The sequence below is a fragment of the Sminthopsis crassicaudata genome, chromosome 3, assembly GCF_048593235.1.
Source record: "Sminthopsis crassicaudata isolate SCR6 chromosome 3, ASM4859323v1, whole genome shotgun sequence".
Lineage (NCBI taxonomy): Eukaryota > Metazoa > Chordata > Mammalia > Dasyuromorphia > Dasyuridae > Sminthopsis > Sminthopsis crassicaudata.
Window position 1 is genome coordinate 496,019,105 of NC_133619.1, and position 26,841 is coordinate 496,045,945.

The 26,841-nt window shown below is 37.3% G+C and overlaps 1 long non-coding RNA gene across 1 annotated transcript in view; it reads left to right on the forward strand.

Annotated features, from left to right (window-relative positions):
• The first annotated feature begins 2,714 nt into the window (after positions 1 to 2,714).
• The window catches only part of LOC141559727 (uncharacterized), a 36,736-nt gene continuing 12,609 nt past the window's right edge, over positions 2,715 to 26,841 (forward strand). The window contains exon 1 of the long non-coding RNA XR_012487537.1: positions 2,715 to 2,851. This is a non-coding gene — a long non-coding RNA (uncharacterized LOC141559727). The remainder of the gene's footprint in view (positions 2,852 to 26,841) is intronic.

Sequence of the window (26,841 nt, forward strand, 5' to 3'; positions counted from 1 at the left end):
CCTACTGAGCAACTGCTCCTAATAGTTAAATAATCACAGGAACCTTGGGAGAGGTTGCCCACCTGGACTTCTAGTCCTACTTCCAATCTAGCTCTTTTAACTTATCATCCAGGGAAGCAGTTCCTGTGGAAAAGGGCCAGCCATATTCACCAACTGTCACTTATAGGGCAGGTGAGCCAACTTACCTGAAGAAACAAGGCACTCTGAGGGAGAGAGAGGAGGCAGCATGTGTCAGGCATATCAAGGCCACTACCTTGATCACCATCTCTTCTAGGACCCTAATGGAGACAACTTGGGGCTTTGAATCCAAGAGCTTTGGGAATAGCAATTCTAGCAGTCCAGTGCCTGTAGAGAGCATCCTGGGAAGCAGCCCCTGGGGAAATCTAGCCTGGTAAGCGCTCCTGCAATAGCCATCCCCACTGAAGCCCCAGAAATGAAAGTTACCATTGAAGTCCTTGGAATTTATAAAATGGTTCAACATCAGAAACTCAGTGGAAATGATATGAAGTGCCATTCCCATCTGCTTTGCTGCTACATCCCTATGAACATGAAATCTTTCCATCTAACTTGCACCTGAAACCTCTCATATGTATTGTTTCTTCAATTAGAATGTAAGTTCCTAGAGAGCAGGGACCTTCTTGCCCTGCTCTTTCTATTCCCAGTGCTTAACACAGTACTTTGCATATAGTAAGCACTTAATAAATGCTTCCTTCATTCAAAAGAGACTGTTGTCAAGGAGAATGAGGCTTGAGTTTCAGTTGTAAATGCTTCCTGAGGATTGTTTCAGTACCCACTGATGATGAATCCGTGGCTCATGATTTATGAAAATTTTGATCCTTGAAACATTCAAGCTGGTCAAGTTTTCTGAGACAAAGGACCGTGTCATTTATCTGACATCTTTAGTGAGAACTTTTGCAAGATTCTGGGTGCAGACTACCACATCTTGGAGGAAATAGACTGAGTAGAAATTCAAGAAAAAAAATTTTGTGGAGATCGAGAATGAGTGGAAAAGCAGGCACCTGGAATAGCATGTTTGTACTTCTGGAAGAAAAGGCTTGGAAAAAGTTGTAGAATTTCTATTCTCAAAAACTCTTCCCATGAAATAAGACCAGCTGTCTTCCTCCTCCTGATGGCTTGTGGTATAGTCCTACCAGAGGGGCAAAGGCCAAACAAAATTATCTCAAAATTATTTTAATATCCACAGGATTTATATTCTGTGTAGGATACAGGTATCTTGCCTTTCAATACCAGCTGACATTGCAGAGAGGCTACTTCAGTACTTTGTAACGATAAGGGATGAGTTAGAATCTGATCTTGATACTTATTAGCTGCGTAACTTTGTAGAGTATGTCACATTTCAAAGATTTACAAAATCTCTGATTAGAAAGAATTTGGGGGTCCTCTACAATATGGATCTGAACAAGAATCTTTTTCACAACATCTGCAATACGTGGCCTTTTCTTAAAGACCTCCAGTGACAGGGAGCTCATCACTCTTGAGGAAGCTCATTCTATTTTTAGATAGCTCTAATTGCAGCTAGGTGGCACAGTGGATGGAGCGCCCAGAGTCCATCTTCCTGAGTACAAATCCAGCCTCAGACAAGTTGCCAACTGTGTGATTCTATGCAAGTCATTTATCTCTGCCTCAGTTTCCTCATCTGTAAAATGAACAAAAGGAAATGGCAAATCCTTTTTTTTGCCAAGAAAACCCCAAATTCACAAAGACTTGGACACAATTAAAATGAATGAGCTACAACGTGTTAAGTGACTTTTGCTGACATCCCACCTAAATCTGCCTCTCTTCAACCTCAGCTCACTGACCTTAGTTCTTCCTTCTGGGTTGATGAAGAACAGATCAATTAATAAGTATTTATTAATGACCTACTATGTGCTAGGTATCATTGATAACAAAATAACGAAACTATTCTGTACTTAAGAAGCTTTCATTCTAGTGAGGGAGACAAAAGAAGACATAGAAATATGTATAGGAAAATATGAAGAGAGTAACTACACTTCGTTGTTAATTGTGTCTGATCCTTTGTAATCCATTTAGGGTTTTCTTAGTAAAGATACTGGAGGGGTTTGCCATTTCCTTCTCCAGCTTATTTTACAGATGAAGAAATTGAGGCAAACAGCTGGTAAGTATCTGAGGCTGCATTTGAACTCAAAGAAGATGAGTTTTCCTGATTCTAATCCAGTGCTATTATCTAGATGATGCATAGGCACCCCAAATACAAAAAAGTTTTACTTTGCTTTTAGAACACCTTCATTTAGAGTTTCCCCAATTCTGAAATGCCTTCTCCTCTTCCTGATTCCTTTTCCCATTTCTCTTTGGAAAAGACCTCTCCCTTTGGATGCAATCAACCAGTTATCAAGAAATGGCTTGTGAAATAGTTATCTGTATAACTCTCTACTAGAGTGTAGAGCCAGGATTCGAATCCAAGTCTTCTGACTCTTACTGCACTCCTCTCTCTTTTCCCATTGAACTACCCTACCTCTATGGTGGTCTCGCTCTTCAGAACACAATATACTTAATGAGGAAACTGGGATAAAGAGGTGATTCAAACTCAGGTCTTACTAAGCTAAATTTATTGAATGAATGTTCCTCTCTCTACTGCCAGGTGATTTTCTTTCCAGCTGGGCTGCATCTGTCAAGGCAGCCAGAGGGGACCATTTAGAAAACCACCATTTAGTAGGCTAGGATCCTACCAGAGTGGGCTGCTGAATGAGAGACAAATGATGGCTCCCACAAGTCAGCGTCCCTCCAGAGGGCAAGAGCAAGCTGGTCTGGAGTGAAGTGCCTGACAGAGCCCAAATAATAAAGGAGCTCCCCCAGGGAGAGCAGAAGAGAGGTAGGGCAAGGCAAGACACATCCAGAAGTGAGTCCAGGAATGATGGGATGTTTGGTTGAAATGATACTTTTCACAAAAGCCCCTTTGAAAGCTTTGTGGTTTGTTAATGCTTCAGTGAATAAGTTTATTTCAACAATTTGGACTTGGTTAATCCAGCATTGTATGAGATTTTGACATCCTTAACAGGTTGTTGGTTTTTCCCCCCTAGAAAATGAATTCAACCTTTAGTGAAAGGAAAGGTGTATGATAGCCCTGGGAAATGAATCCTTTCACTCTTTCTGTATAGTTGCTGTCAGGCAAAGTCTCAATTAGTGTTTAGAATTTTAAAATGATTAAATATTGGTTTTATTATCTATAACTAATGTCTGAAGTAACCTTTTCCCTTCCTAACCCACCCCTCTTTCCTGCCTCCTTTCATGTATTATCTCCTTATTTCTATCTAGTTTCAATCACTGATCTAATGTTGCCTCAGTCAAACTAAGACCTGGGAAAGAACTTAACTTAAAAAATCTAAGGTCTCCCATTTCATCCAGGGACAACTCCAGTCATCCTGATCTATATCTGGCCACTGGACCCAGATGGCTCTGGAGAGAAAGTGAAGTGCGTGACTTTGCATAGCCTTCTCTCACTTAAATACAATTCACTTGCATATCATGGTGTCACCTCCCTGAAGTCATGGTCCTCTTCAGGAATGAAGGACAAACAACAACGACAATCTCCATCCTTGCCTTCCCTATTAGATGGTAAACTCTTAGATGGCAGAGACTATCTTTCTTTTTATTAATTGGATTCCCCATTGCTTAGGACCCAGAGCATAGTAGGTACTTAATAAATGTTATTTTATTGGATTGCATAGCAAAATACTTTTATATGCTTTCTCTTGTGAATTTTTTAGAGGGATGGATTAGAGTGACTGAAAAAGCTTTTTATCCTCTTTTTTATCCTTTTTTAAAATCCTTTTTTATCCTCTTATTGACTGAAAATTTCATCACTCTCCAACCAGTCTGGAGATGAGACTTTCCAAACTCAGCTATGTTACTGGTGTTCATTAATGCTAGTTATAGCTACCATTTACATAATGCTTTAAGATCTGTAAAGTTGTTTACATAAATGATCTTATTTTATCCTTTAACAACCCTGGGGAATAGATATTGTTATTTCTATTTTACAAATGAGGAAACTGAGGTAGATTATGATTAAGTGACTTGTCCAGGGTCATATAGCTAGTAAGTTTCTGAGGTCACATTTGAACTTTGGTCTTCCTGACTCCAAATCCAGCTCTCCCTATATCCATTAGGCTGCCTGTCATTCCATGTCTAATGACAGAAATCGAATACTCTCCTAATCTTTCAATTCAACAAGTGTTTTTTAGGTACATAATCTATGTAAGGTATGGTTGTTAGAGCTGGGGGAATGAAGATAATATGTGAAAAACATTTCTAGTCCTCATTCTCGTGGAGGATACAATGAAATAAACAGCTATGAAAATACAAGAGAATATGAGGAGAGAAAAGAACACTGGCAACTAAGAGGATTCTAATAAGGTATTCTAATTATTCTAACTAATAAGGTATTCTAGAGAAGCTGACACTTGGAGAAAGTTTAAGTGATTAAGAGGAAAATGATAAGTGAGCAATACCAGGCATGAGGTACAACCTATACAAAGACAAAAAATGGAATCCCAACTTCAGAGAAGAGTAAGTTGATCAGTTTGACTGGGACACAGAATGGTAGAGTGTGGGGAATTAATGTGAAATGTCTAGATGGGTAGGCTAAAACTCAATCTTGGAAGAACTTGAAATTATAAGCTGAGAAGTTTGCCTTTTTTCTCAAGAGACAATAGGAAGCTGCTGTAAATTCATGAGCAAGGGAATGACCTTGGAAGATTATTTTGGCAGTTGTGTGGAGGATGGATTTTTAAAGTGAAAAGGGAAGCTCTGGGTCCAGTTAGAAAGCTCTTTTTATGCTCCAAGAGACAAGTGATGAGAATCTAAACTAGGATGCCAGGAAGGAAAAATGTTCAAGACATATAGGAGTAGCTTTGGTAAGACTGGTTAGATTATTGGGTAAGGAGAGAGAAAAATTGATAACGCATTTAAAATCTCCAAATCTGAGTGGCTAAAATGTAGATAGCACTCTTGATAGAAATAGGTAAATTTGGGAGCTGGGTAGATTTTGTATGGGATGATGAGTTTTTTCTTGGAAATGTTGAACTTGAGATAACTACTGGGTCTCACCATCAGGAGGTGATGCAGGCCTGGAGCCAGGGAGAGAGACCGGGGTTGAATACCTAGATCTGGGAGTCATCAGCATAGAGATGATGATTGAACTCTTGGGAACAGATGAGATCACTAAACAAAAGGGCGTAGAGAGAGATAGCATCATCAGTGTGGATTTCACAAGTACATCCCAACAAGCTCAATGCCATCCTAATTAAAATAAGCAAGTGAATCAATTGTAGTGGAAAGAACATCAAACTTGGAATCCCAAACTGTGGGCCTAAAGCTTTATTCAGGTCTTATTGTACAACCTTGACTTCTCTGGGGGTAGTTTCTTCATAAGTGAAATGATGGGATCGGACTCCATAATCACACCTGTCCCTTTTCACTCTAAATTCCTTAGGAGCCTAACAAATACTCAGACACCTTTCTAGGACTGGCAACCATTGACCCCTCAGCATTGTAAATGAGAGTGTAGTAGATGGCATTATCTCCACAGAGTTACAGATTAATTCACTACCTTTCAGCGCATTGCTAAGAGACTACCTTTAGCCAAGTGAAGGGGAAAAAAGTAGATGTCCAGGCTTCATGCTTACAAATAGTTCAGCAGTCTATAATCTGAGAGTAAACGATTCAGCCTCCTCAGAAGCCTTCCTTCCTTATCTTGAGCTTTATAATTCTGGGCTTCACTGTATTTTCCATTGGGTCAGGTATCTTTCTTTGTTCCTAGGCCAGGGTGGGACACCTTCCCAAGGCAGGATGGGTGTTGTCCCATGACACCTGGCCACTAGGTAGGGCTTCTAGAGGTTTAAGTTATTGCCACTCCCGTACCTCCTAGAAAAGTGTTAAGAAAAACAGAAAGGACGGGTCACCCCACAGGCCACTGGATAAATTCCCAGTCAATTGTTCCTAGTTCAAGATGATTTCACAATGGTACTCTATGCTTGTTCTATGCTCCTTGGGTCTGCACCATTGCAATGGGCAAAATGTATTCAGATTCAGAAGAGACTACGGCATGAAAGGGCGTTCTCAATATGAACCACAGATGTGTCCCAGCTCCACCCTGGCATTTGTCTGTCAGCAGGAGGCTATTATTGAGACACAAAGCTAGGTTCTATTAACATTGTCATCACTTAATGCAAATGGGAATCACTTCTGCAAATCTCCCTTGTCAAGAGCAAAAAGAGCACACCCCTTTGTCCCTGCTCCCGCCAAACATGAGCCCCTGAGACTTCCCAGGGGATTGGTAGGAACATGCCGGTGGAGAGCCTGGGTGACTTCATCTGGAAGTTTGGGTTAAAGAGCCTGTGGCATTAGACGCTGGATTTTGAGGTCTCCTTTACAAAATTGTATTTCTCCCGTTGGCCCAGGGCAGAGAAGAGAATCTGTTGAAACTTGGTGCTCAGCACCACCTTGCCTCCTAAAGTTATTCCAGCCGTGAAGTTGCAAACTTCACCCAGAACAAAAAGACTTTTGTTTATCTCCACAGGTGTTATGCTTTTCAGAAGCACATCCTTCTTGGGTAGAGGAAAGTAGGACACAGAGGGAGGAAAATAGAGGAGAAGGCACTAAGATGAAGAAATTAGAAATGGGTGATGCTCCCCATCATCATTCATCTGTGCATTCATTATCTAACAGTTTATGTTGTCCAAAGCACTGTCCTAGAGGATGTAGGAAGAAAAAAAAAGATGTGGTTTCTTGACCTTATGGCTCAGGAAGGAGTGAAAGAAATTTGAGAAAAAGAGGAAGCTGACAAAAAAAAGCCTCTTAATCCCCACTTTAACCCTTACTTTGGGAGAAAACCACAAGAATATTAAAGTGGCAGTAGGAGGAAGGAACCTCATCTGGAACATTGTGGTCAGTCCTGAGTGTTATGGTTTAACAAGGATATTGATAATCTAGAGAGTGTACAGAAGAGGACAACAAAGATGGGAAAATCTCAGGTTGTATAATAATAATAGTGATAGTTAATATTTATTTAGTACTTACTGTGCTCCAAGAACTGTTAATCTTATGATTATTATCTCATTTGGTTCTCACCACAAATCTGAGACAGATGCTATTATAATTTACCATTATACAGATGAGAAAACTTACTGGTTAAGTGACTTGCCCAGAGTCACATAGTAAATGTCTGAGGCAGCCTTTCTGATTCTAGGTCCAGTTCTCTCTCTCCCTCTTCCTCCCCAACTCCTCTCTTTTTGGGTACTTAGGTAGCTACCTGAATAAGGTAGTTAGGTGGCTCTGTGGGTTAAGTGCAGGACTTGGAGCCAGCAATAAACTCAGCAGCTGAGTTCAAATCTGATCTCGAGCATTTATTAATTAATTTTTTAATACACGTTGCTTTATGAATCATGTTGGAAGAGAAAAATCAGAAAAAGAGGGACAGAAAAAAAGAAGTGAACATAGCATGTGTTGATTTGCATTCAATCTCTGTAATTCTTTTTCTAGATGCAGATGGCATTTTCTATCCAAAATTTCTGGGCAAGTCACATAACCTTGGATAACTTTAGTTTTTCAATCTGTAAAGTGGAGATAATAATAGCATCTGCTCTTCAGGGTTAGCTGTTGTGAAAATGCAGTGAGGTGATATTTGTAAGAAACTTTGCAGACCTTAAAGAAATATAAAAATGCTATCTATTATTAGCTAACAATTTGCCCCAAATGTAAAATAGATTACCTTGATAGCAGTGGGTTTTCTCCTTCTTGGAGATCTTTTACCAGAGTTGAGATGACTGCTTGTTGGGTGTATTATGATGGGGAATCCTTTTGTGTTTGGCTTGGATTAATGTCTGTTGAAGGTTCATTTCCCAGATTCTGTGATTCTGTGACTTTTGTTTCAAAAATGTGACCAGAAACAATTTGGTCCAGTGCAAGTTCTGAGGCTGTTTGCCTCTGGCTATCTCGGAGCTTTTTCTGACTTCCAATCTTAGTCAAAACTCCATCTAAGGGGAAATGACTTTCCCATAGTTAAAACCAAAGTTTTAGTCAACTATTTGTGATGTATGGAATACTTAATTTAGAAGACTTACTCCTTAGACGTCTCCAATCATTGTCTCTTCTTAAATCATTGGCTTCAACTTCTCTCCATTGGAAAATTGGACTCAGCCCCTGGAAGCTCCCTGGACTTTGGTAGGTCAACTTTGGGTTTGTTTTGGTCAGTTCTAGGCCTCCATAGTACTCCCTAGAAATCTCCAGTCATGCTACCCCATATTTCCTAACCCACCTCCCTTTCTTGTTCTCCTTTATGTGTCGTCTTCCTTTGTCAGAATGTAAGCCTCTTTAGTTCAAGGACTGTCCTAAAGCTTAGCCTAGTGTATAGAATGAAGTCCTTAATAAGTATTATTGAAATTCTCTTTCTCTCTCTGTCTCTGTCTGTCTCTTTCTGTCTGTCTCTCCGTCTGTCTGTCTGTGTCTCTGTCTCTCTTCCTCCCCACCTCTATGTGTGTGTCTCTGTCTTTCCCCACCCCCATGTGTATGTATGTGTGTGTCTGTCTGTCTATATGTGTCTGATTCTGTGTGTGTGTTTGTCTGTGCCTGTCTCATTTCACTGTTTTTCTTTTTCTTTGTTTCTACCCCTCCAAATGATCCCTCCAAGGTTTCCATAATCTGTTTTTCTGTTACGAGGTTGTTTCTGTACATCAAAAATGTACTGGAAAAATTCCACATCATTTAAAATCTCAAATACACTTTTACTCACTTTATTGTTGTTGAGTCATTTTAGCCATGTCTGACTCTTTGTAATCCCATTTGGGATTTTCTTGGCAAAGATACCAGAGTATTTCCTTCTCTAGATGAAAAAACAGTTTAGTGACTTGTTCAAGTCACACAGCTACTAAGTATCTGAGGCTGAATTTGAATTCAGGTTTTCTTGATTCTAGGCCTGGTATTCCAACTATTGCACCAACTATTTGCTCCTTTACTCAATCACTTGAATATTTTAGGTAAAGGAGTTTAAGAAAGTTGAATTATCAAGATAATTCTTCAAATCTTTTCTTTCCTTTGCATGTAGTTTCAAAGTTTTCTCTTTCCCAACTGAGATTCCTAGGAAAACTAAACAAGAAAGGGACTCCCATCGTATGCAGCCTGACTGATTTGACTAATCCAGATTTCTTTTAGCTCTCATATAGATTAATTGCAATAGTCTCTGATTGGTCTTCCTGATCCCAGTCTAATCCTCATTCTATCTATTCTTCACTTAGTATGAAATGATTTTTTAAAGTGCAGGTCACTCTTATTACAGAATAAATTTGGCTCCCTATTACCTTCAGGATCAAACTTACATTATGATCCAGCTCTACTGGACCATTTGTTGTTTTTCCAGCATAGCATTCCATTTCCTAATTCCATGCTTTTGTATTGATTTCCCTCTCCCCACTCCCCACCCTAGACTATTCTCCCTTATCACTACTACCTCCTAGCTTTTCTGGCTGTCTTAAAAAACTCAGCTCAGATCCCATCTTCTATAGGAGATCTTGCTCAATTTCCCCAGCTTCTAGCATAATGACTCCTCACTTTACTTTGATCTATTTTTCATATATCTTGTTTGTACCCAATTATTTACATGTTTTCTGTCTTATTAAAATGTGAGTTCTTTGTGGATAGGAACTGTTTTGCTTTTTTGTTTTTTGTATCTCGGAACTTAGAACAGTGTCTAGCATACAATAAACATCAAATAAATGTTTGTTGAAGTTTTGGGCCCTAAGAAGAGGTATGAGAAAATACATTCTCCTTTCTCCCTTCCCTTTTCAGAAGTGGAGAGCCACAGGTATCAGGGAAAACCCCCATCATATATAAGGTTAATGTAATGACATACTTCATGTATATTAAGGTGCTATATATTGCAAGGGGCTGTCATCCCACCTATAGTATGTGTGTGTTGTTATGCTTCTTTAATGGAGCCAGAATAGCCATTTCTAGCTTCTAATTTCCCTTACCCTTCTTCTCCATGGGATACTTTAATTCCTGTTAGGAGGAGGAGCAGGAATTTGGGCTGGAGGGCACTTTGCTTTCCTCAGAGAGAAGTAGTACCAGTCTAGAATTACATCTAACTGCTCACTTAAGTATTATTAGCCTATGAGATATGATCAAGTTCCATCTAATTTCTGATTACTGTTTCTAATTATTATTAGGGCTAAGGACACTTGAAACTCTATAGGCTTGACCCTTTTCCTAACCAGTTCCATAATAAATATATATCACAAATAGCAAAAGAAAAATGGGATAAATTTTTGATTTGTCCAAAAATCAGCAAAATATAAACCAGAGAAGGTATATATAGGAGAATATATACCAGACAAAAGAAAATGAAGAATCTCTCTTATTGGGAGTGATGTAGCTCAGATTAAAGAGATAGACTCCCAAATCTCACTCAAGAGGAAATTCCCCCAAATCTCTACAAGCTGGAGATAAGGAGATGATGAAGACTATTAGCTTCTCTCATATTTTCCTGGAGTTTTTTCCTTTACCAACTTGAAGTAAAGTTCCTCCTTGAAGCTGGAAGCCAGAAGTGTCTGAAAAACTTGAAGAGTCCTCAAGAAGATGAGATAAGAACTGAAGGTTTCTCACTCTCCAACTTTGCCCCACCTTTCACACTAGGCAAGACATTCTCCTCTACCAATGAGGAGAGTATCCCATAGCAATAGACTTTGGGACAGGGATTACATTCGATTTAAAATATATATGTGTATATATATTTTAATAGCACATTATTTTTTCCAATTACATGTAAAGATAGTTTTTAACATTAATTTTTGTAAGATTTTAAGTGCCACATTTTTTCTTCCTCTTTCCCTTACCCTCACCAAGATAGCAAGTAATCTGATACAGTTATAAATATACAGTTACCTAAAAACATATTTCCATATGGGTCACGTGGGAAAGAAAAATCAGAACAAAAGCAAAAAATCACAAAAAAGAAAAAGATGAAACAAAATAAAAATGGTGAAAATAGTATTCTCTGATTCTTATTCAGTCTCCAGTGTGGATGGCATTTTCCATCCAAAATCTATTGGAATTATCTTGGACCACTGGATTTCTGAGAAAAGCTGACTATTATAGTTGATCTTCACAAAATCTTGCTGTTACTACATACAATGTTTTCCTGGTTCTACTCTCTTTACTCAGTATCAGTTCATTACATTCAATTTTTTAAAGATGAATTGGTTTTGATTAATTTTTCCTCTTCTACTTTTATTAAAAAAATCTCATTTATTGTAAAAGATGATTCTGTGAGGAAGAAAGGAAAGGGATATGGGAAAAGTTAGGCAATATAGAAGCAGAAGGTCTCAATAAAAATCTGCTAAAAATCTGAAAAAAAATGTATGACTGACCGACTGGATTTGCTAGATTACACTTGAATTATCTCCCTCACTATGTATCATTTTTGGTTCCAGGTATTTAACAGGGTGAGAACCTTCTTCACTAAGAGAGCAGGGAAATTCCTATGATTGTTGGTCATTCACCACTTACAGTTTATGGGACCTCTGTTTCTTCTGCCCTGAAAAAAAAGTAGGGGAGGCCATAAGTGAGTGGGTAATTATCTACATAACCTCAGGACAAATGGTCTAACTCTGGGGCCTGACCTTTCTGCCTACACCAGTACCAGGCCTCCTAAGGGGGAAGCTTTTATCCCCACAGTGAAGCCTGAAAAGCATTGGACACTATATTTATCCCCAACCTAAAAGAAAAATGCCTGCCCCTGGGCATAGCCAGACCGGAGACGGGGGATTGTCACCTCTGAGAACACCCACTTATTGTCCACCTCAGAGACAAGAACAAACGATCATGGAATTCTGTTCCCTTCTTTGCTGGGCCTTCAGCTGCTAGGCAGTCCCAGGCAAAGGCTGAGTCAGTTTTGGTGAGAAGTAAGGGATTAGGATGCCATCAGACATGAATAATAATAGCTCACATTTACAGTAGATAATGTCCCATAATTCATAAAGTACTTTCATCACAACTGCCTTCAAGGGTAGATAAGATGATATTATTACTCCCATTTTATGAGTGAAGAAAGTGAAAATCAAGTTTTTTTTTTTTATCCATATCTAGAGAATGGAGGGGAACCTAAGAGTTCTTACTCTCAGTACAATGTTCTTTCTGCTGGTCCATGCTGCTTTCTTGGAAATCAGAAGAAGGGACTATTAGCTGAGATACCTCCAAGTACAGGCAATATAATCAGAACACCTGGGCTGGGTTTGGGAAGAGGGAAGCAAAGTGGTGAAACAGAGGCAAAGCCAAGGGAGAGGGTTTGGGGATTTTGGCTTATCCACATGAGCTCACCATTACTGTGATGCCCAATATTCAGAAAAGCCTCAGTTCCTTATCACAAAATGGGTTTCTTATGCCAGCTGGGCTATATTTTATGGCAGCCAAAAGCTTCCAGTTAAGAGTTAGCATTTGGCTCAGTAGCAATGTTAATTTCTAAGAATTTTTTTTAACATTTAATTTTTTTATTTTATTTTTTTAAAATTACATGTAAACTTTTTGAAAATAAAAAAAAAATGTTTTCAATTCCTAATTCCCTCTCTCCCTATTTTCCCTCCTTTCTCTTTGAAAATGCAAGCAATTTAATATGGATTATACACAGGCAATCGTGCAAAACTTTTCCATATTAATCATGTTGCAAAAGAAAATGCAGACAAAAAAACACCAAGAAAAATAAATTTAAAAGAAATATTCTTCAATCTGCATTCAGACTTCAGTAATTCTTTCACTAGAGGTGTCACCAAGTAGTTTTAAAAAATTTAAATCTGACTTTATTTGTATAAAAAGTGTTTTATAATTATGTTCATGTAATTCCTGGGTTTGTCTTGGCAGGTATAATCCCAGGTACTTTTTACAGACTATAGTTATTTTAAATAGTGTATCTCTTAATATCTCTCTCTCTTTTTTTAATATCTTCCCAATTACATCTAAAAACAATTTTTAACATTTTTGATAAAGTTTTGAGTTCTCATATAAGAATTTTTAAAATACCCTATTATTAATTTATGTAATGAAAAAATATTTCCATATCATAATATAATTAAAAAAAGATGACTGGACATGAAACTGCAAATCTGTTATGTACAACTTACTATTCCGTTTAAATAATATTTAAATATATATTTTTTTCTTTTTCCTTTTCTTCTTCCCTCCCACTCTTATAATTACTACCATTAGATACAAATATGTATATATATATATATATATATATATATATATATATATATATATATATGTGTGTGTGTGTGTGTGTGTGTGTAAAATTATTCTATATATACTTCTATTTTGAGTTCTTTCTCTGGATGCAGATACTATCTTCATATGCCTTTATAGTTAATCTGTTTATAATAGCAAAATAATTTAATCACTCAAAGTCATTCTTAAAACAATACTGTTGTTACTGCATACAATGTTTTCTTGGTTCTGCTCATTTCACTCCTCATTATTTTGTACAGATCTCTTGTTTGTTTTTCTAAAATCATTGAGTTCATTATTTCTTATGGCACAGTAGTGCTATATACCACATACCATAACTTATTCAGACATTCCCTAATTGTTGTATAATCTGACATTTCTTTGCCACCATAAAGAAAACTGCTATAAACATTTTAGAATATATAGGTTCTTTTTCTTTTTCCCTAATCATTTTTGACAATAGACCTAATAGTATTTCTAGGTCAAAGGGCATCGGCAGGGCATAATTCCAAATTGCTTTCCCCCCCCCCCCCAGATATGGTGTTAAGTGTTGGAGAGAATGAAGGATGATATCAAGAGACAGGGTGATCTAGAAAAAAGAAGAGTGCTTAAACTAAATGCCTTCTATTTTCTCAATAAAGCATGAGAAATTTTGAGGCACAAGGATAATGTTGAAAATATTTAAGAGAGAAGAAAAAATTTTTGGAATAAGATAAGAGCGTTCCTGTGGGGAGTGAGTTAGAGAATCAATTAGGAGCAGTAAAAGGATTGTCTTCCTACAGTAAGGGCTTAATTGAGGTTAAAAAAATGTAAATTTATAGTGGGCACAGTCAATTCAATTGTATGACTTTCTCAAGTTTTGTTCAGTAGTTAGAGTACCATAAGTAAGAGGAAGCCAAGGGTTAGAGTGGTTCAGCTCTGGAATTTGGCAAGGCACATTCTGCAATAGCATAAAGGGGCTTGCTTGGGGTTTGAGAGTAAATGACAGTGTTGAGTTAAACTGTCTAATTGTTTTTTCTTCCTTTTTTATCTTTTAAAACATTTGCATGGATAGTCTCTTCGATATTAGCCCTTGCAAAACCTTGTGTTCCAATTTCCCCCCTTCCCCTCCCCATCCCCTAGATGGCAAGTAGTCCAATATATGTTAAACACGGTAGAAATATATCTTAAATCCAAAATATGCACACATATCTTATACAATTATCTTGCTGCAAAAAAAAAATTCAATCAAATAAAAAAATGAGAAAGAAAGTAAAATGCAAGCAAACAACAACAAAAAGAGTGAAAATGCTATGTTGTGATCCACCTCACTTCCCACAGTGCTCTCTCTGGGTGTAGATGGTTCTCATCATCACAAGATCATTGGAAATGGCCTGAATCGTCTGATGTCCATCAGAAATAATCATAGTATAATCTTGCCATTGCTGTGTCCAATAAAATCCTGGTCCTGCTCATTTCACTCAGCATCAGTTCATGTAAGTCTCTCCAGGCCTCACTGAAATCATCCTGCTGGTCATTTCTTACAGAACAATAATGTTCCGTAATGTTCATACCAAACTTATTCAGCCATTCTCCAATTGATGGACATCCACTCAGTTTCCAGTTTCTTGACATTACAAAAAGGACTGCCACAAACAATTTTGCACATGTGGATCCCTTTCCCTCCTTGAAGATCTCTTTGGGATATAAGCCCAGCAGAAACACTGCAGGGTCAAAGGGTATGCGCAGTTTGATAATTCTTTGGGCAGAGTTCCAACTTGATCTCCAGAATGGTTGGACACTGAACTGGTTAAGGTCAAGGAACAAAGGAAAGTAAATGAAGTAAGAACAAGGGGTGACCTAACAGTAATAAAGGATAGTGGAATTAGACAAGGCCAGTATTGATTTAGAAGGATAAAAGGTAGCAAAGAAATTTCAGAAATCCAACAATTAGGGAATGCTGGACAAGTTGTGGTATATTATTGTGATGGAATACTATATTGTGATAAGAAATTATGAACTCAATGATTTTAGAAAAACCATGGAGAGACTTGTACAAAATAATGAAGAGTGAAATGAGCAGAACTAAGATCCAATAGTATTGTTTTAAGAACTTTGATTAGATGGAAGAATGTTAGTTTTTGATCATGCAAATGGAACTCTTGTGAGTTATAGAGAGCTAGAGAGTAACCATCTCTACAATAGGTTGAAGTGAATGGAGGAACAGGTTAGGGCATTAAAGAAATATAAGAACATGAGAACTATCCAAAACTGGAATGGGAAGTCATTATAGATAGCAAATTTTCTATCACTAGAAGTATTCAAACACATTGGATGACCGCTTGTTTTAAACTTTGGTTTTTCAACTAATAATTATTTATTTTCTTTCCCTTCACTAGGATTCCCAAATTGAGAAAAAAATGAAAAAAATGAAAAGAATTAAAAAAAACTCTCTATTACAAATATGCTTATGTAATCTGAATTCCAAAGTCCATTGCTCTGGGATTCCCTGTTCACTGGTTAAGATTGATGCCCTGAGCCTATGTGAGGGATGGGGTGGAGTCATCAAGAGTATTAAGAACTGGGGCAGCTAGGTGGCGCAGTGGATAGAGCACCAGCCTTGAATTCAGGAGGACCCGAGTTCAAAACTGGTCTCAGACACTTAACACTTCCTAACTGTGTGACCCTGGGCAAGTCACTTAACCCCAGCCTCAGGGAAAAAAGCAAAACAAAACAACAACAAAAAAAAGAATAGTAAGAGCTTCAGGCTCTTGAACTACAGGTTTTTTTTTTTTTTCCCTCCCCAAATCTCTTCAGTATCTTCTGGCTTCCACAATTGAGAGAGAAGATGAATGATATTAATCCCAGATTGTTGAAGGGAAAAAAGACTCTGGGAAGAAGCCTACATGAATAGATCTTGCCCCTTTCCCCAGCTTGCTACTCTAGAAATTTTGGGAAACCCATGGGTAAGATGAAATTTTTTCTCTTGGTTGAACTGAGTTACCTCACTCTCAGTAGGACAGTTCCCTCATTCTATATGGTCTGGCATATATTTTCAAATGTATATTTTTTCAGATTTTTGTTTTGCAATCAACTTGGATAAATGGGTTTTCTTGCTGCTGCCTACATTTATGCATTGTGGAACTGGCATTTTGGTAGAAAGATGTTAGGTTCTTACTAAGTGCTAAGTTGGTACTTAACAATTCTTTAGTTCACACCTTTGGTTAGGGCCTTTAAGGGGAGTTTACCCCTTTGAACTTCTGAGGAGGAGTTTACATATGAAAAGGAGTTTACACAACCTTTAAAAGGAGCAAGTTCATTGGTTGAAGTAATTTTCCCACAAGCCTTTGAGTTCTCACACACCCCTTCTCTGGGAGGATAAAACAAGACAACATTGAGCAAGGAATAGTCGAGTCTGGGCCAGAGTTGGGACGCAGCCTGGAGAAGGAGTCTGGATTGGGACAAGAGCTGGAGGAGATTCAGGGCTCCCAAGAAACCTGCTCACAGAGAAAGATTTTACAGAAAAGAGATCTCCTCCCAGAGAAGGATTACAATTGAGAGACAACAGGACTTTGACAAGAATTAATGAAGAGGAAGAAAGAAGAGAGAAAAAGGAAGAGGAAAAGGAGGAAAAGAAGGATGAGAAGGAAAAATATAACTTAGAATGCAACAACTTAATTTTGAATTACTTAAAAAAGTAATTGAAAGATTAAAAAATGGGGAGTAAACAGTAAAAATGACATTGACAGAAATTACTGTAATTTCATTCATAAATTAAACTAATGTTAGTTAACTGCCTGCCACAACAAGAATACCAAAAAAGCTTGAAAGCGCCTTGGTCAACAAATATCTAACTTGCCTTGCCAAACAGAGAGAGCTGGCTGCCAAAGGTGTGAACTAGAGAATTGTTAAGTACCGACTTAACACTTAGTAAGAACCTAACAGAAAGGGAGTAAAACAAACAAATTAATTAATTAAAAAATAAAATAAAATAAACATACAAAATATGTGTGTGTGTGTGCACGTGCATGTGTGTGTGCACGTGCGCGCATGTGCCCGTAAATAAAGAGCTTGGGTTCTGTTTCCCCTCCCAATGATGAAATGGTGATCAAAAATTAGATTGAACCTGAAAATCATATTCCCTATGATCCAACCATTCTGGGTTTGCTGCCCAAAGAGTGATACATCAATACCACTACTAGGTCTGTATCTCAAAAAAAAAAATTATAAAAATGAGAAAAGGACCCCATGTACTAAAAAAAACTTATATTTTTGTGTGGCAAAGAATTGAAAATTGAGAGGCTGTCCATCAATTGGTATTCCAATACAATAGTATTGCATTGCATTCATATACTACAAGTATTCTATAAAAACAATAAGTGAGTAGATTTCAGAAAAAACCTGCAAAGACTTTCATGAGATGCTGAGTGAAGTAAGAAGAACCAGGAGAACATTATACAGAGTAATAGTAACATTCTATTAACTATGATAGAATTAGCTCTTCTTAGCAATGCAATGTATCCAAACAATTTCAAGGGATTTATGATGGAAAATACTGATCATTATCGGGAGAACGTACTATGGAATCTGAATGCAAATCAAAGCATACTATTTTTACTTTTTGTTTTTTTTTCCTTGTGTTTTTTCCCTTTTGTTCTGATTCTTCTTCCATAGCATGAGTTATGTGGAAATATGTTTAATATGATTGTACATATATGGCCTATATCAGATTGTTTGCTGTATTGGGGAAAAGGGATGGAAAAGAGGAAAAGAGAAACATTTGGAGCTCAAAAATCTTACCAAGATTAATGTTAAAAACCATCTTTACACGTAGTCAAAATAGTTTTAAGTTAAAAAATTATATTCCATAGATTAATAATTTTTAAGGGAACAGATTGATATGATTCTAGCCTGTATCTTTTTTCTCTGAGGAGAGCAGAGTGACCAATCTTCTGATCTCTGGTAGGTCTTAAAGTCTCCCTTGGAGAGTGCAGTGGGGATTAGGTATGTATGAGATTAAAGATTTCTGTTGTGCTTCCCTTTGGACATATGGGGGATTGCCTGTGCTACATATATATAATCACTACAATGACCATTTTGGATGGCCATTTGTTATAATTGTTGTGGTAAGGATTCGTGCTTCAGGTTAGAGTAGATGGCAATTGAAGTTCCTTCCAATTCTAAATTATGATTTTATAATTCTTGTTTTTGCCTTAACTTTTTTCCTTTAAATATAAGAAATATGGTATTAATTATTATTTGGGGGTTGTTTTCCTTTTAGTCTAAAACCCCTATCTTTCCCCCAACCCCATACTCTCCAACACTAATCATTCTTCCCTTCCAGACAAACTGACTAGTCATTCCTTGTTCCCCACACATACCTTGAACTTGTGCCTTTGTTTATTATGGGGACATGCTAAATAGAGTACCAAACTTGCAATCAGGAAAACTGAGAGTTCACATTCAGTTCAGATATTTTCTAGCTGTGTGAGACTCTGGGCAAATCACTTAACCTCTATTTGCCTCAGTTTCCTGAGGAGAATGGGGATAACAATAGCACCTGTCTTGTAGGGTTGTAGTGAGAACCAAATGACATCATAATTGTAAAATGCTTATAAGTCACAGTGCCTGGCACATAATAAGCACTACATAAATGTTAGCAACTATTATTATTCTATCATTTCCTATGTAGAACATATGCACATTTATATAACTCCTATGCCATTATTCAAGTCCAGTTTGCAAACCCACCTCCTCAATGAAGATTTCTCCTACTAGCTCAGGTGAACTCTTGCTCTTCTGAGCTTTGATTGTCCCTAGGGTCAATACCACATCATTTATTATGAAATTATTTTCTTATGATCACAAGTTTGTCAGTCTAGTATCTCTAACCAGATCCTAAGTTCCTTGAGGGCAATGACCTTAGAATTCCCTTGTTGCACCTTATGTAGTGTAAGTGCTTAATAAACATGATTGATTTTTACAGAGAAACATTCAGAAATATTTACCCCCTCTTTCTTAATTAAGTTGATTGTAGACTACTGTAAGATGAAACCCAGGAATGAAAGCTCAGAAGGCCTGACTACCTAGCTGTAGACTGGGTTTAGGGCTGGAAAGAATGTACTCTTTCCTCCTATCTGTTATCTGAAGACCAAACTTATAAAATTTGGGTGGAACTTCCATTCTGTTAATTTTAAAAACCGTAAATAAAATATCCTATTTTTTTTTCCATAATCATGTCTATCTTTCCTCTTGGGGAATTATAAGCTCCTTGATGTGAGGAAGCTTGGTATCTGGATCCCTAGTACCCAGCACAGTGGTCCCATATCAATAGAGAATACGTCAATGATGTATGTCTGTTGATCTGAATCAGACTGACTTTTGAACTTTACTTTTGTATATTTTCCCATTTTATATTACTGCTATTCTGCTATTATGATTGATGTTATCAATGATTATTTCTTTAGCCCACAGGCTATTCCAAAAATTTTAATGTAATTTTAAGCTTTGTTGCATTGTTTCAGCTTTCTTTGTTCTGCGTCATTTCATGTGGATTTTTATATTTTGTTCTGTTTTAATTTTTTGTTTTAATTATTTTTTCCACTTACAAAAATCTATTTTCTCTCTCTCCTACTCCCCCTCTCTCAGTTGCTGTGTTCTTCACATCTGTTGTTCCTTATTGCATTCTGGCATTCCATAGCATTGATACAAAATTAGATCATAAGAGTAGATTTAGAGCTGAAAGGGATTTTAGAAGCCACCAAGTCCGACCCTCTCATTTTACAGAAGAGGAAACTGAGGCATGAGAGGTCAAGTGTCTTGTCAGATAAAACCACTAATAATATACAAAAGAAATTAGAATGGACCCAAAGAAAAGTGGGCAGATTCTGAAAACTATAGGTCATTGGAAGGAGTTTTTTGGGACTTGGGCCCCACCCCTTTTCCTCCATCAGGGATAATCAGAAAAAACCCAGTACTGCCAACAGTCCGAAAAATTGCAAATGTTCTTTTGGGGATGTCCAACCTGCAGGAAGATCAATGAGTGGTGCTTCAGACAAGGCTACCAGGCAGTGCCATAAAATAAAGGAAATAAGGCCTTAAGGAAGGGGCTTTGAATAGGGGATGGGGTGGTAGTACAATTTAGCAGAAGAGAAAGCACATCACATACCCTTCAGGGTTCCTAGAGTGTTGGAGGAATGGGAAAATGGCTCAAGGCAATGGCCAGGCCCAGCCTGTCTCTCAGCAGCTGTAAACCATTTATTAGTGGGTCTTTGTAGAAGCCAAGGGAGAGCTGGAGAGGGGGCAGACAAATGGAGAAAAAAAATTGTGTTAATTACCGGTCCATTTCTATGATGCAAAGACGACCGGGTCTGTCATCTCCTTCCCCTGGCTGGAGTTTTGTTGGGTCTGACATTTGTGGAGAGTGCTCCCAGAGGAGCTGTGTTGCCCCCCATCTCCATGGAGACAGCAGCTGCAGCTGACGTCTCCTTTGAGAATGCACCCGCAGAGATTTCAGGAACCATTTTGGAAGCATTTGTCCCAACAGTCTGATAATCTCCCTTTCATTTGTAATTATTTTATCGCCCTGATGCCCTATTCTGGCATCGTTCCCCCCAGCTAACCCTCCGAGGTCCTTGGGGAGGTGTCAGCCGCCTCAGCACTGTCTGGGTGGAGATGAAAAGGGAGTGGTGGGGAAAGTCTTACCAGGACCACTGCTGTCTTCAAACAGGCCCCTTGTCTCCTGTAGGCAGCTCTGGGAGGGTCTGGCCTGATTGAAGTGGGCCGAATTATGAAGCCCGGAGCCTTTGAGGCAAGCCGCCCCATCTAGTCCAAGAATAATTGAACAAATAGTTTATCTGGATAACCAACAGCTGTAGAGCCTAGGCGATTTGGAGAGGATTAGGCTGGAGCTGTGAAAGGATACTCCCACGGGGTCCTTCAAATCCTAATCCTGAATTCTACCAACGAACAACACATGTTGAAACCCCGGGCTTTCTTTTTAAGTCCGTTTTTCTCCCCTTTCCGAGGGACTCTGATCAGCGCTTCCAAGAATTTTAAGTGGCTGAGGCACGGTCCTTGGGATTGGCCGACTCATTTGCCTCCTTTTAGCTCCCTTAAAACCTTGTTCCATCCCAGACGGCTCAGAGCCATCCATGGATGTTCTGTTCAGTCTGAGAGATAGATGCCTTCGGGCTGCTGCCTTCTTTTCAGGCCCTCGTGTCTGGCCGATGCTCTAATTATGAGCAGAATGGTCAGAGTAGGTCCAGGTTGAGATTAGAGTGTGGAGAGGGTGGATAGGAGGGAGGGTAAAAACTTTGAATTCTTCTTTCTCTTCTTTCTCATCTCCCCAAGTGCCTTCAGTGTGAAAAATTATCAGAGAAAAAGTCAACGATGAATCTATGATGAAGCCATTGTCCCAGTGTCCCAATTGTGGATAGATAGCCCTAACTTAATGAGTCACTCAGCCTTCATCTGAGTAGGGGGAAAGATAAAAAATGTGTGTGTGTGTGTGTGTGTGTGTGTGTGTGTGTGTGTGTGTGTGTGATCTTCTAGCCACTTGCATCATTGAATTTGCAACTTCATGCAACTTTAATGTTTCTTTCTTACTAAACCATGGCAGCCTGAGATCTTTTGCCTAATGCTTTTTGACTTATATGTACTTTAGAAAAGAATTTGTAAATTTTTCTTGCCCCAGTAGCTCTAAGATAGTACACAGGTCAAGTTAGCTGGAGCTGATGGAGGATTTGGAGACTAGGTTAGAACTTCTCTCTACTGGCTTGGAATTAGAATTGTTAAGAAGATTGCTGAAAGGTAAAGATCCCATTCCCCAAAAAGAACATCAAAGGATTTAATGCTGTGAGCTACCTTAGAGGAATTTGAAATTAGGTCTTCTAGATCCACCTCCCTTTTATCTTTTGCAAGGCATTTTGTGAGAAGTCAGGGGATGCATTGATGAGATTTAGTCTATCCTTTTCTGTGTTTGGTAGTCAGTCAGAAATGGGGAAATCATTGCTTGGATGGTAAAGAAGCAGCAAGATTATTATCTTTCCAACTTTCTTCATTGAGGTCCCCCCTGCCCCCCCCAGTACACAGTACAAAAATTTCTCCTCTTTTTGTCCTTCATTTTTTCTTCAGCTTAGCTATGAAAACATGGAGAAAAGTAGTCAAGCACCAAAAAGATGGAATAAGGATAGTTAATAGTGGTGTCTGGAAGTGAGCTATCTGCTGCATAAGACTGGCAAATCCTTCCTGGTGTTTTCTTACCTTATCTAATCCATTGTAGACATGTACATTTAGAAAAATGCTGCCTTTTAAAAACATATTTATTTTATATTTATTTATTTTTAGCATGGGCTACATCACACATCTGAGAAAAGTCATCCATTTTCTCCTTTGACCCTTTAACAAGGCTGAGATCTGGCCCATGAACTTCTGGTACTTTGCTAGGGAGAGAATAGACCAAATAAGATTCATCATACATAGGACGAACCTGGTGAAACAGTTCAAATGCAGGAGCCATTTGCATCCCCAATACAAAAAGGGCTCAGAGGAAAATAGGAAGGGTTGGGAAACATCAATCCTAAAGGAAGACCAAGAATATTCCTAACAGGTATGATGCATACTAACTAGAGAGTTGTTGATTATTTGCTTTTGATTGTTTTTGTTTTCTTTTAAGCACTGCACATGAAAAATATCTGTACTTATAGTACAAAAATAAGTTGATGGTAGCATACCATAATCATGAGCTATTGTGATCTTGGACTGCATTCACAGAGGTATGGTATCCAGAACACAGGAGATAATAGTCCCGCTGTATTCTTTCCTCATTAGCTGTCTAGAGTATTTTGTAATTCCAGGAGCACATTTTAGGCAGGGCATTGACTAATTGGAGACCTCTAGGAGAGTAACCAGAATGGTGAGAAGCTTTAAGGACATACCATATAAGAAATGATTGAAGGAGAGGAGACTTGGGGAGGTTATGTGGCTTTATAGCTATGTATAAGAAATGGAAGATTTTTTTTTAATGTAAAAGAGGGATTGGGCACATTTTGAGTGTAAGATAGAACTAGGATTACAGAGGGTCAGGTTAAGGAATGACATAAAAGAAAACTAACAATTTGAGTATCCCAAAGTGGATGGAGCTATGTAGAAAGTGTGTATGTTCCCCAACCCTGGAGGTTTTTAAGAAAAAGTTCTATGCTCACTTGTCAGGGTCATTGTGCAAGGATTCTGACTCAAATTTTGTTGCACTAAACAGCCTCTGAGATTGTGATGCTGTTTGTACCTTTTTTTTTATTTGTAAAATCTAGACTAGGATGTTGGACCCAGCTGACAGTTTGACTAGAGCTGAAGGGAATGGAGGAAAGGTTTTTTACTTCTTTGGGCATTAGTATGTTATTTCTGATTCTAGCTAAAAGTTAATCTTGTCTTATCTATGCCTTCTAATTACTCCCTTCCTATTTATTTTTATCTTGGATATTCTTCAGCTTCACAAAAGATAGACTAAAATTAGTTAGTGGAGCTCTTAGTTAAACTTCTAACCTTATTTATTTATTGCCCAAAGTTGGACTTTGATAGTTAACTTCTTGAATATACAGTTTTGGGAGCTCCTTTAAAGGGCCCTATAAATGTAAGCAAGGAACTGCTCAAGAAAATTAGGTGATTATCCATTTTTTTTTCTAATTTGATTCTGTGATTTTTTTTTTTAAACAGCTGAAAAGCATTTAGTGAGTGATAAGATACCTTGTGTAGGGTGCTGCATAATCAGGATAATTGTCAGTGGTTTTTGAAGGAATATCCTTGTGTACACATAGATTCCAGTTGCCTAACTGGAATGATGACAGCAGAACAGTTTTGCTGTCTATTTTTTTCCTGTATCTGGCTTAACTTCTTCTCTAATAATTTGGATGCTGTATCACTTGATGCATATATATTTAGTATTGATACTACTTCATCGTATATGGTATCCTTTAACAAGATGTACTTTCCTTCTTTATCTCTTTTAATTATATCTATTTTTACTTTTGCTTTATCTGACAGCAGAATCGCTACTCCTTTTTTTTTTTTTTTTTTTTTTTTTTTTTTTTTTTTTTTTTTTTTTTTTTTGCTTTGGCTGAAAGCATAATAAATTCTGCTCCAGCCTTTTACCTTTATTCTGTATGTATCTCTCTGGACAACAGCAGAACAGGAAAAAAAAAAGCACCATCAAATATTTGCTTATGCTTACAGTTTATTCTGTTATGACCTCAGTACCTGGAATACCTGAGGAATATATTAAACTTGAGGGAAGTTTTGTTTTTAAACATTTCTTATAATACAATGACGAATAGAGATAAAAGTTGACAGCATCCCAGAAAGAGAAAGTTTGTTCATGTCTATGCAGATATCTCTCTCTCTCTTTGTGTATGTGTGTGTGTATGATTCACCCAGAGACAATATAAATCTAATTATAAAACACTTTGTAGAAATACAAGTCTAAATAATTAGAGAAACATTAATTGCTCATGAATAGGACAAGCCAATAAAAATGACAGTACTAATTTATTTATTCAGTGTTTTACTTATTAAACTCCCCCAAATATTTAATGAAGCCAGAAAAAATAACAAAATTTATATGGAGGAACAAAAGATTGATAATCTCAAGGATAATAATGAAAAATAGGAGGAGAGGATAGTGTTTTTTAGTATCAGATCTTGAGGTGCATTACAAAGCAGTAACAATTAAAATGATTTGGTTCTGGTTAAAAAAAGAAATTGATCAGTGGAACAGATGAGGTGCACAATATATTGAAGCAAAAAAAAAATTCCTCCCAAAATCCCAAGCCAAAAAACAAACAAACCACAACACAATAGCATATAAATACAAGGTTTCAGCTACTTTGGGAAGGATTCATTATTTGCAACAACTTTTAGGAATACTGATTAGCAGTCTGGGAGAAATTAAGTTTAGATCAATACTTCACACCCTCATACTGAGATAAGATCTATATGGACACATGACTTAGATATAAAAAGTCATACCATAAACAAATTTGAGAAGCAAGGAAGAGATTACCTTTTAAATCTGTGTACATGCTAAGAGTTCATCCCTAAATAGTGATATAGAGTATCATATAAGATAAAATGAACGAATTTGATTATGTCAAATTTAAAAGCTTTTGCAAAACAAATTTAATGTAATAAAAATTACAAAGGAAGTAGGTGAGAAAAAAGTATTTTCAACAAGTTTCTCTAATGTTTCATTTCTAAGCTAAGAAACTGATTCATATTTATAAGACAAAGAACTATTCTCTAATGGCTAAAATGATCAGGATATAAAAAAATTTTACCTCTGTGTGTGTGTGTGTGTGTGTGTGAGATTTGGCGTTGAGTGACTTGCCTAGAGTCATACAGCTAGTAAGTATTAAGTATCTGAGGTCAAATTTGAATTCACTTCTTCCTACCTTCAGGGCTACTTCACCATCTAGCTGCCCCATGAACAATTTTCAAAAGAAGAAATTCGAGTTGTCAACAATTATATGGAAAGTCACATTAATTGGGGATTATTAAATAAAACTAACTTTTGAGTTTCCATCTCACAAGAGAGTGGCAAAATTGACACAAGGGGACAATGATAAGAATTGGAGGGGTGGTAAGAAAACATATCTTTAGAACCGTGAATTGATCCAACTACTTGGCATAGCAATCTGGAACTATGCCCAGAAAGTTACCAAAATGTGTCTAGTCTTTGACCCAGCTAAACCATTACTAAGCCTATACCCCAAAGAAACCAATGAGAGAGGAAAAGTACCTATATGTATAAACATATCTACAGCAGAGCTTTTTTTTTTTTGGTGGTAGTTAAAAATTGGAAAAGCAGAGGGTATACTATTTGGAAGGAGCTAAACAAATTATGCTAAAAGAATGTAATGCAATATTATTGTGCCATAAGAAATTATGAAATGGACAATTTCAGAGGAAACAAGGAAGATTTTTTTTATCTTTTTTTTAATTTAGAATTTTTTTCCCACAGTATATATGCATGAGTAATTTTTTTATAATATTATCCCTTATATTCATTTTTTCCAAATTATCCCTCCCCCCGATGACAGGCAATCCCATACATTTTACATGTGATACACTATAACCTATATACAATATATGTGTGTAAATACCATTTTTTGAAACAAGGAAGATTTTTATAAACTGACACAGCAAAATGAACAAAACTGAAACAACTTATACAATGGCATCAACATTATAGAGATAAATAACTTTGAAACACTTTTAAAACTCTGGTCAACACAATGATAAACCAGGAATCCAAAGAAATGAAGATGAAATCTCCTTATCTCCTAGCAAATTGAGGAACATAAAAATGCAGAAAAAGACATGCATTTTTGGACATGGCTAATGTGGGGATTTGTTTTGCAGAACTATATTGATATGTATTATGGGACTTTAAAAAATTTGTCCGATTGATGAGGGATAAGTTAATAAAAACATAATCGATACTTGGAAACATTTAAAATATATAAAAAAGAATGTTTTTAAATATTTGAAGGAAATGATAAATTTCATTTAGGGGATTGTGAAAATAAAGATACAAATTCTTTCCTATCCAAGTTCAAC